This window comes from Cinclus cinclus, chromosome 3, assembly GCF_963662255.1.
Source record: "Cinclus cinclus chromosome 3, bCinCin1.1, whole genome shotgun sequence".
NCBI classification, from domain to species: Eukaryota; Metazoa; Chordata; class Aves; order Passeriformes; family Cinclidae; genus Cinclus; species Cinclus cinclus.
The window spans coordinates 114,178,913-114,187,963 of record NC_085048.1 but is presented as its reverse complement, the minus strand read 5'-3'; the positions used below and the strand labels follow the sequence as shown (position 1 = coordinate 114,187,963).

The window sequence follows — 9,051 nt, the reverse complement described above, 5'->3', positions numbered from 1 at the left end:
CCATGAGAATTCCATTCTTTTAAGAACACAATCTTAGACTTCCTCAGTTACTATCCTGGCTGCACTCTTGTAAGTTTGTGCTGTATGGGATGAAGACCATGTGTAGCACCGCAAAATGGCTGAGCAAACCTCTGTTCCTGAACTGTTTCTTGGCTACAGCAAACTGAGGCAGACTCACTCACACTTTGTGAGGGTGAAGACTTTGATTAGATTTTGATTAATCCCACAGATTCAGGGATAGCAGGACCACCCCTGCACATGAGGAGTCCCTTTCTGCCTTATTATCCTTAAAGGTGCCTTGTCCTGGTTCCCCTTCAGGACAAATTCCAAGTTGCTGTTTAGCTTTTAGATATGCACCAAAGCTGAAAGACTCCATTATCTGTGGAGACAGGAGGGAGACTATGATGTCCTGGTGTGAGATGAGGAAAATTTGTTTTATTTTCTTTATCCTGTGAGCTTTCTGGCAGCAATCCTGAGGTGTGTGTGTGTATGTGTGTGTGAGCTTTTATTTCTACCTGAACTCAAATTGCTCTAATTAGGAGGGAGGATTATTGTATTTTTATAGGCTGAACCATTTGATTAGTTACTTTAATAAAAAGAAAGATGAACTCTGAAATTCACTGCCATCCACTCCAGTACAATCCAGTATCTCTGATACAAACAAATCTGCCTTCAGGTTAAAACCTTGTGCTTAGAGTAACCACTCCATTGAGGAAGTGTTTGTGCCATGTGGGTGTGTTGATCCTTGTGCACATCAGTAGCTGTTCCTCCTTTAAAACTCTGGGTTTCACCCATGTGACTCTGTATCAGCCTTTCCATTGTCTCCCAAGAACAGATGTATGTGCACATATGCAAAAAAAAGACCTTACTGCTGTGTCTGGGGGTGTGTGACCCTGGGGTAGATGTTACAGATGTTTGTTGTGTGCTGTAGCCTTTGGAGTAAGAACTCCATGTGGCTCAGGTTGGGATGGTTTGTTGTATTAGGAGGGTGACACAACGGGATACTATTTTTATTTCCCTTCTTTCATGGAAATGTATATTTGTTCTCTCTTTGTGTAGCTTCTCAATATAAAATAAAACCCCCCCTGAAAAGAAGTCATGCTTCAGTCTTTGTTTGGAGAAAACCTGGCCTTTTAGTTGGGAGTTGCCCTTGCACGGGCAGTGGGACATCCTGCTGGATCAGGCTGTGTCACCTGAGCAAAGACTCCTTTGAAAATGCCCCTGGATGAGAATTGTGCAGTTTGGTGTTTGGTTCCATGTTGCAGTCTGTAAATCAAAGGTTTCTCTGAATTTTTCTGAGAGAAATCAGAGTGCAGGAATTAAATTAAAACCTTCGGATAGATTGAAGTATATTAAGCCACTCACACATAAAGCAGAGGTGTAAATTTAAGTTTGAGAATAAGCAAACAAGTAAGTAAGAATATATTTTAAGTGCTTTAAAAATTAGAAGTCTTACATACCAGTGTAAAAGATCAAGTTCTAGTGAAAGTTAAAAAATGTAGTCCTAGATACTAATGTTGAAAACAAGTTTCTGTAAAGGCTCCAGGAACATCGTTTTAGACGTAATAAAACTATAGTAAAAATATTACTTACATTTTTAAAATAGAACAAGATAGATCATATGTGTAGCTTATACATAATCTGTCATGCTAAGAAACTAAAATTCTAATCAGTTAAGAAGAAATAGTTCAGATTCGTGTTTGTAGCTTATTGGGTAATTTGTGTATAAAAATCTATGCATTGAGGAAAGACGTTTGCTCTTGCCCTCTTGCTTTTTTTCTCTCCTCACAGCCTTCATCCCCAAAGAAAACAGGAGCTGCAGCAGCAACATCAGCCCTCCTGGGGCCCTGACAATATCAGCTTCTACTTCTGATTGGGACTTCACTTCTATTTAAGACTCTTTACCAAAAACTTTTAGCATGGACTTTAACACTTGTGACTCTTTGCCTTTCAAAACTGATGTGCCTTTACAATAAACAACTTTATAGCAACTAATAACTGCTCAGCTCTTTTAAAGAAAACAACCACTACCCGACAGTTCCACTTTCCCAGACCCTGTCCTTTGTTGGCATGCTGGTGTCACTGATTGTCAGCATTTAACCCTTTCCCCAAGCCTTCTGCACAGGTGCTGGGCTCTAGAGGGTCTTTGGGAGAGCCTGGATTAGCAGTTATGCAGTGTAGGTGTAGAAGGGCTGACAGACACACCTGCTGCCCTTCTGCCAAACCCACTGACTTTGTTCCTTGGAGAAGGACTGGGGAGTGGGAGTAATCATTAGGAAATGCTTTTCAATTGGCAGCCAAGCTAAGTTCAGGGTAATTTTAGATTTGCCACAGAGCCCATCCAAGCAGTGTGCTGGTCTCAGAATTGAAGGCCTGGATTTGCCATCTAAGTGGGTTTGATACAGCTTTTTAACTAAAAGCTTATATATCTCCAAAGGGTGGAGTCTGTCCTGAGATGCATGCACATAACATCACAAATCCAGGGAAAAACATCTACTTTGTAAGTGTAGGTGGCTAGTTTCAAGCATTAAGCTCCCAGAACAAATAAACAAGGGGGCAAAAATCACAAGAATTGCAAGCACCAAAAGAAAGAAGCATAATTTTAAGGACCTTGCCATTTAGGACTCAAAAACTTTAACTGGTGTTACAACCTGGAATGTGAATCTTGCAAAACCATCAGTGTGGTGGTTTCCAAAAAACCCTGTCTGACTTCACGGTTGTGTCTTTGGCTTCTCCCTTCCTAGCTGAACCCCTGAAGAGGTACCTGGAGGAATGCTAGGGCAGGGAGACATCCTCCAGGACCAGAGTCTGAAGCCATTCCCATGTCAGCTTTGCATACAGGTTTTCTGAAGTCTTCTGGGATGATTGTCAGAGCCATAGTGATTTGCCATTTGAAACTCATGAAGCTCTGTGAGGCTCATGGAAAAGGTGGAATGATTGCTTGCTTGTCTTTATTGAGAGCTGACCCAAGCCTTAGACTGAGTCCCAGCTGCCTCCAGACAGACATTATTAGCACTTGCTAGGCATTACTATGGATATAGTTTCCTATAATATTTCAACAAAGAGATAAAAATTGGATAATATCTAATTAAACTAATTTAATGATTTTATTCTGGTTTTCTACCAACCACCACCTAAAAATCTGGCCACCTGTTTTACAACTTCTTAATTTTGTTGGGCTTTTTTTAATTATTATTATTATTATCTTTTTATTTAGGTTTTTTGGGATTTATTTTTAAGAGAAAAAAAAAGAGCATTTTTGGGAAAATGCTCCTCACTTCCTTCTTTTAAACTCTAGGCAGGCAACACACATTTCTCTCGTTCACATGAAAAGCATTTAAAAGTACATTTATTACAAAAGCCACTACTATTGTTCTAACTTAATATTTGCAGAGGAAATGTAATTATGGCAAATGAGCAGATTAGTCCTTTTTTTTTTAATCCAAATTTTGTCTGATTAAGGTAGATAGAATTATAGGGAAGCCTTTTGTGAGTTAACCGGAAGATGATGCCATTTGTTCTGCCCTGAAATGAATGGTTTGATTCACACAGGTTGTGTGGTACATCTGCACTAGCTGGTCACCTTTAAAATGTGTAGGTTTGTTGAAAGTCAGATCTCTGCTATGTCCCCATTATGAGCATTGAAGTCTCTTTGAATCATTGTAGGAGATCTTACAGAAGGAGAATATGATATTTATTTACATTTTAAGCTCATTGTAGCCACCTGTACTGGTTCTCTTACAGATTTCATTCACTCTCAAGCAACAAGTTTGGTCCAGTCCCAATCACTCGTGTGCCACATACACCACAAGGAATGATGCCTGTGAATTCTTCACTAAACCTCCCAGTTTTGGGGCAGTTGTTCAAAAATCAATTAAAAATTGATAGCTGTTTTGTGATGATCCTTTGCTACAGTCTCTTCCTGCCTGGCTGCGAGGGAGGGGAATGTGAGATGTCTATCCTCCTACTGTCAGAGAGGAGGCTCTCCCTCAAGTGAGTCCTGTGGTTTTAGCAATCACTCAAATTACAGAACTTTATTCTAGTGTCATTTGTTATAAATTCAAGCCATTCTTAGCCCCCCAGCTCTGCTATTTCTTCTGGCACTTACATAAAAAGATTTTAATTTGTACTAATCCCAGTATTTCTTTTACAAATCTCTGTGCTGATGACTGCTTCCTGCAGATGCCAGCTCTGGTTTTGAAGAGCCTCTTGGTTCTGCTCAGGAGAACACACAAATGAGGGTGAAGAGATCCCAGCAATTAGAATGAAAAAGAAGTTGCTCACATTTCCCCACCAAAGGCAGAAGTAAAATATCACATTTAGTAAGTAAACTTAATTCCAATTATTCAGTGCCCATTATAATTCACAATGATGAAATGTTGCCACTACCTCTTGACCACTTGGCTCCTATTTCTTTCACAGCAATTTGTCACCTTCCTCTAAGGCAAAAGCATCTGCACCACACCAACTCCATCCCATTCACCACCTTCTGCTCCACGGCACTTGGCCCTGATCTGCAGCTGTGTGAGTATTTTGGGGGCCTGGCTAGAGGTAAGGAGGTGCTGTGAGGGAATACAACCCCCTGGAACTCCCTGCCTTTGCGGCTACATCTACTGTTGCTGGCGGGCTGGCTGGGCTGTGTTCGTGGTGTGATGGGCACATCGTGTGGCCAGAACGGAGAAGTGCAGTTTGTGTTTGACCTTTTCCCTGAGCTAAATCCTGCCGTTTGGTCCAGCTGTGCAAACAAGTGGTAAAAGGACTCAAATTGCCCAGCTGCTAGCACTGGACAACACACCCAACTCCGAACTTCTGTGCTGACACTGAAATACTTGTCACTCCAGTTTTTCCTCTGCTCTTCTTTAATCCTGCCTTATATATTTCATTTCTCAGCTGCCACAGGTGTGCTTAAGTTGTATTTTCAAGGGGTTCTCCAAAGTCAGGAAGAAAAAGCAGCAGATAGATTTTTTTAGGAAATATTCAGTAATAGTGCAGTGATGATCAAGAGGAGCAATGGGGACTGTGTAGGCTTCAGGCAAGTCTTCTCATGGCTTTATAAGGAAGCTAAAGCAACATGGCTAAGCTTGAACCTGCTTATGTAGGCATTACCAGAGCAGCTGTCCAGCTGAATGACTGGATTCCTTGGGAGCTTACCGTAATTCCAGGACCATAAGTAGCTGATTTGTGACTCCAAATGTGAGAACTGAGAAAATCTGCAAGCCTTACGTGGAGAAGAAGCCCTGAGACAATGGAAAAGTGCAGGGCTGAAATTCACAGCAACATCAGAAAAAAAAATGGGAGAGAGTCTGGGAAACAGAGGCTGGAAATAATTAATCTAGATAAGAGTAATTACCTGCACTTACACTGGTGGGAAACTGTAGGTGAAGGAGCAGGATCAGGAAGTTACGGGCAGTCAGAAGCAGGAGCCCTGTGCTGTGAATAAGGTAGATCCTGTTCCAGGGTGTGTAAGCAGGATCACAGCCTGGACTACCACACCGGTTCTGCCCAAGTACAGCCAAGCCCATGCTGGAGCCTTGGACCAGTGTTGACCTTCAAAGAAATACGGCCCAAAGAATGAGACTCAAGATGAGAGCAAAGACAATGGTCCAAGATGTGGAAATCCTGACCTCTGGGGAAAGGAAAAGGATTGTTAGCCTTGAGAAGAGAAGGTCAAAGACCTGCAAACACCTTTCAGAGAAGGATTAGGCAGACCAAACAGAGCCCTGAACAATTTGTACAAAGATTAATTAATATTGTTATCAGTCGGGGAACAGATAGATTAGGTCCAAGCCCTGCATTTGCTGACTTCTCATCCATCCCAAACATTTGCATTGTGAGACTGAAATTTGATGCTGAAGATAGTGCAGATGCTCTGCAAGAACATATGGTACACCTCCAGGCTTCAGGTTTCATCCCAGAGAGATGACTGTCTGGCTTGTAGCGTGAAACCCTTCAGGGTAGAAAGAAGTAACAAACTGATGTGCCAAAGATACTGGATAACTGCAGGTCCAGTTAGGGGCATATTAAAACTGTGAATACATACAGCTGATGTTCATGATGGATCCAGTTCTGTGCAAAAATGCATGCATATTCTCACCAAAAAGGTAACTTCTTACGTATCAAAAGTACACTGCTTTCAAATCTGATCATCATAAGGAAGCTCTAGTTCATGTCATAGATATGGAGATTACTGCTGAATTGTTGCATCCACAGGTGCAGAGAAATCCATTGTCTTTGCTGGAAAAACCCAAGTTTGAAAGAATCCTGAGGTCTCAAATCAGCAAGAAAACATCTTTGTTATTCCTTGCCAGCCTCGAGTGACTTTGAGTGGGAGTTTGGCTGGGTTGACCCTGTATTATAGATCAAATAAGCCAATTTCTCTTCAGCAAAGTTCCTAACAAATATGGCCAGATGCCAGCAGAAAAAAAAATCGCTATTGTCCCCTGAATTTCCTCAACAACCTCTCCTTTAAATCACCAGCTGATTCCCCCCTTGTTTATTGACACCCACTCAGCCCAAGCCCAAGGGGACGGATGGGAAAGGTTTCTCGGTGCTTTGGCTGTTCTGCAGACATCCTGGCACTTGTTTGATCGCGGGTGGAACAGGACGCAGACCTTTCCTGCCGGGGCCGAGCCGCAGCCGGGTGCTATTCAGCTCTCAGAACAATGCCTGGCAGCTCCCGAGTAATTTAAACCGGCCGAAAACAGCCCAGCCTGGGGATGAATCATGACCCATCCGTGTTTGCTTCCGCCTTTCCACTCAGAGGCCTGAAATCAGCACGGCCTCTGCTGGCAGGCAAGCGGCTCCCTGGAGAACGAGCAATAAACAACATTTTAAAGGGATTTTCTTTCACAAGGGCCTTGCCTGTGTGAATTCCAAGAAAAAGCCAACTCTAGAAAGCGTGCATCCAGGGAGGAGGGATGTGCAGCCTGCTGGATGACTTGCTGTAACATTCATCGAAGAAACCCAAAATACAGAAATATTGCACAGGAACAGAGATGATCCTGAATGTTTTCTGGCTGTGAGTTCTTCTGAGAGCATCCCACCCATGTTCTACTGCGATACAGCTCTGCTTCTTGAAGCAGCCCTAGAAAAGATATTTCCCACTGTGTTTCTCCAGGCAGAAAAAACAAAAGGTCCTCCAGGATGTAAATGAGGCCGGCTCCACTGGGTGCAGCAGAAAAAAAACCCAGTTCATAGCTGCTGGGAATCTGGACCATAGCACTGTGATGGCAGAGCTGGAGCAGGCTGCAGGACCGAGGAGTGTGGTCAGGACCAAAGCACCAGCCAGGGACTTGGGATACCTGTGCTGTTCCCCCTTGGAACAGGGTCCTAAAGAGCCTAGCCTAGTGCAGCTTGCTGAGCAAATGGCAAAACTAATGCAAAAAATGGATGAACGCACCCGGTCGACCCGCTCCACATGTGAGTGCCCCGAGGCTTCCAGGACCAAGCACAGCACCCTCTATCTTGTTCTCACCACCCTGATGATGGTAACATTGGTGGCTTTTTTGGCTGCTGCTGCAAATAGGAAAGATCTCAGAATTCATGTTATCTAAATAACCTGCACGGATAATTCAGTTAATTTCTTGTTTCTGAAGCAATTTAGGTAATCTCTGACCTGAGCACAAACACCTCTCAGCTCTATTAAACTCTTAACCCTGGGTGTAATTTAGAACGGTGGGGAGATGCACACCCGGATGAGGAGCAGCCCACGGTGGGACAGGAACCAAGGCTGCGGAGCGAGGGCCGGAGCTGCAGGGATGCCCCGCAGCATTCCAAAAACCTGGGAGCCACAGGTATTTGATATTTGGTTATAGCTGCCATAAAAAATATAATGTAATTTGAATTCCTGATGCTTTATGTCTAGAAGGTCTAAATTCACTGGAACAAACATATGAGCATGACAGCTAGCTACTTTTCTTACCTGTTTTGTAAGGTACTCAACCCTAAGCAATGTATTGCACATTTGATGTAAGAATTTAGCCTTTAATCCTATGTCCAGTTTCAACATGTGAATGGTTTGTATTTAAATACAAATAGGACTCAAGGACACCAACTTCCTGAATAAAATACTAGTCTTTCGAAGGACCAGGAGAAACGGTGGCCACGTAAATACGTTCTATAGATTGTTGTTGTTGTTATAAGGAAACATGTTCTGGAAATGTTTTTATGATCTTTGTTAAATAAATACTATTTCTTTTTAAAACCCCGCCTCTCTTTGTAATTCCTGTGGGCTGCCATGGCTGTGGTGTCAGAGCCAGGGGAATGCTGGGCTGCCACAGGTGCAGTGTTCCAGAGAGGGGAAAGTTGGGGCTGCCCTGCTGCTCTGTTCCACTCCCCCTGCTGCCAGACCGATAAAAACAAATCCAGGATGCCTCTTTGGTCCCTCCTGGCCTAAGGCTGGGAACAATATTGTCCATAAAGCACTTTATCAGACACTTGACCTCTGGAAAATCTCAGCATTAGCTGAGAAATAATCTCCAGGAGCAGGTGAGACGGACGAAAGCCAGAATCAGCCAATAGACAGCAACAAGGAGAAAAGTTTGTATTTCTGCACGATACGGGCACTATGTCCGCTCCAGCCACCAAGAAAGAGTCTGGGCAGGTACAAACCCCAGAGCAGCCTGCTTTAATCATGGCTTGGGGATCTTCCCAGAAAGCTGCCCCGAGGGCAGGGCGTAGCCGGCATCCCACAGGGATCACACCTAGGGGAGGCCTTTCATCGGCATCGCATCCTGCAGCTGTGCCCGGAGGATACCGGGATCACTTGGCCACGGCGCGGGTACTCGCGGCTCGCGTAGGGCCAGTTTCAGTCGCTTTGCAGCGCGCTAACGCTGCCAGGGCACAGCTCAGCCTCGGCAAGGTCAGTGTAGCGGTACAAGGAAACACCCTGTTGTTGGCACGGGTTCCTTAAGGACGCCCCGGGACGCTGCTCAGGCTCCCGGCGCCCAGCGGTGCCCGGGCCGAGCCGTGAGGGGCCCGGGCTGGTCAAGGGGCGTGGCCTCCGCGTGTCGCCCCCGCCCTTTCCGCGCCGGGGTCAGCGCCGGCCGCTGG

General features: G+C 44.4%; 1 long non-coding RNA gene across 1 annotated transcript; it reads left to right on the top strand.

Annotated features, from left to right (window-relative positions):
* The first annotated feature begins 3,189 nt into the window (after positions 1 to 3,189).
* LOC134042776 (uncharacterized) lies at positions 3,190 to 8,151 on the top strand. The gene is made up of 3 exons (XR_009933093.1): positions 3,190 to 3,993; positions 4,183 to 4,322; positions 4,423 to 8,151. It is a non-coding gene; the product is annotated as an uncharacterized LOC134042776 (long non-coding RNA).
* Positions 8,152 to 9,051: the final 900 nt, after the last annotated feature.